Source organism: Cervus canadensis, chromosome 11 (genome assembly GCF_019320065.1).
Source record: "Cervus canadensis isolate Bull #8, Minnesota chromosome 11, ASM1932006v1, whole genome shotgun sequence".
NCBI classification, from domain to species: domain Eukaryota; kingdom Metazoa; phylum Chordata; class Mammalia; order Artiodactyla; family Cervidae; genus Cervus; species Cervus canadensis.
Genome location: NC_057396.1, coordinates 17552373 through 17553684, shown reverse-complemented (window position 1 = coordinate 17553684; position 1312 = coordinate 17552373). Strand labels below are relative to the sequence as shown.

Sequence of the window (1312 nt, the reverse complement as noted above, 5' to 3'; positions counted from 1 at the left end):
GCCTATTTTTTTCTCTAATGGAAGAAGAAAATTAGGCCCCAACAAGTGAAGTATTTCCTCCCTACAGCCCCAAGATCACATCTCTAGTTATGTTTGTTTAAAAACAAAAATAGACAAACTCCACAGATTACAGAGTGGGCTGAACACTTAAGTCATGGGAGTATTCTAAATTTCCCTTCTGACTGGGTTTGGAAATTCCTACCTCTTTAATTGCTACTTTAGCTGCAGTTTGGCAAAGATTCTAATTTTGCCCCTCTGTAAAGCACCCTGATTCATGAGACATAAGGGAAGAAAGTGGTGGTGGTGCTGTGGGTTTCTGTTAAGACCTCAGAAGCATCATCCAAGAGGAAGTAGGGTAGCAATAAGCAGGAAGGTAGTTAATTGTTTCCATGGTGTGATTTCAGGGGGGTACTATGGTTACCACTTCATATATCAATGCCAGTGATCTTTCTATAGGAACAGTTTCATTAGGCCTTGAAGGCATTTGTAGTCAAAGAGTTCTCTATATAAAAATCACAGTTTGTGTACCTAATTTTATCAGCTAATACTTCAGTTAGCCATTAGCACTTTGAATATCTCCTATGTGCTAGGCCCATAACATCCTCTTTTTTCTTTTTTAAAATATTTATTTATTTTGGCTGCACAGGTCCTTGTGGTATGCGGGATCTTTAGTTGTGGCATGTGGGATCTAGTTCCCTGACCAGGGATCAAAACTGGGCCACCTGCATTAGGAGTGCAGAGTCCTGGCCACTGGACCACCAGGGAAGTCCCTCACAGTGCCCTCTTTTGATGCACTGGCTGAGTGATAGTTGAAAGAAAGGCTCTACAAGAAATGGGATACAACCAGGCACCTTGAGGAGGAATGCTACCAGGATGATTAGCTTTGGACTCAGATAGAACTAGGTTCTAAAGCCAACTCTGTGTTTATTTGTCCTGTGACCTTGAAAGTTAGCCAACTAATGTATAGAAGTCCAACTTTCCTTATTTGTAGAATAGGGATAATAATAATAGTACATCTTAGGGTTATATTTCAGAATGGGTTAAACAATATCTGTAAGGCACTTGTGAGGGTGCCAGGCATATGTGAAGTATTTCATGAATGTTATTAATTTCTGGCATTATATCAGAATCAAAGAAATGGCTTGAATAGGGGACAAAGAAGGCCCCAAAGCAAAACTGGGCCTGCAAAAGAGCTTTGCCCAAAGCCAGTTTTATCCAGGCAGTCTTATCCTGAGAAGAAATATTGTGAGTCAGAAAAAAAGCCAAGGAAAGCAGTCCTGTGAACCATGCTGCAAAAGGCTTTCTCCCCTTC

At 40.8% G+C, this 1312-nt stretch overlaps 1 non-coding gene across 1 annotated transcript; it reads right to left on the bottom strand.

Moving 5' to 3' along the window:
* Positions 1-692: 692 nt before the first annotated feature.
* On the bottom strand, positions 693-765 carry TRNAR-CCU. Its single transcript has one exon. It is a non-coding gene; the product is annotated as a tRNA-Arg (tRNA).
* Between the last annotated feature and the right edge of the window lie 547 nt (positions 766-1312).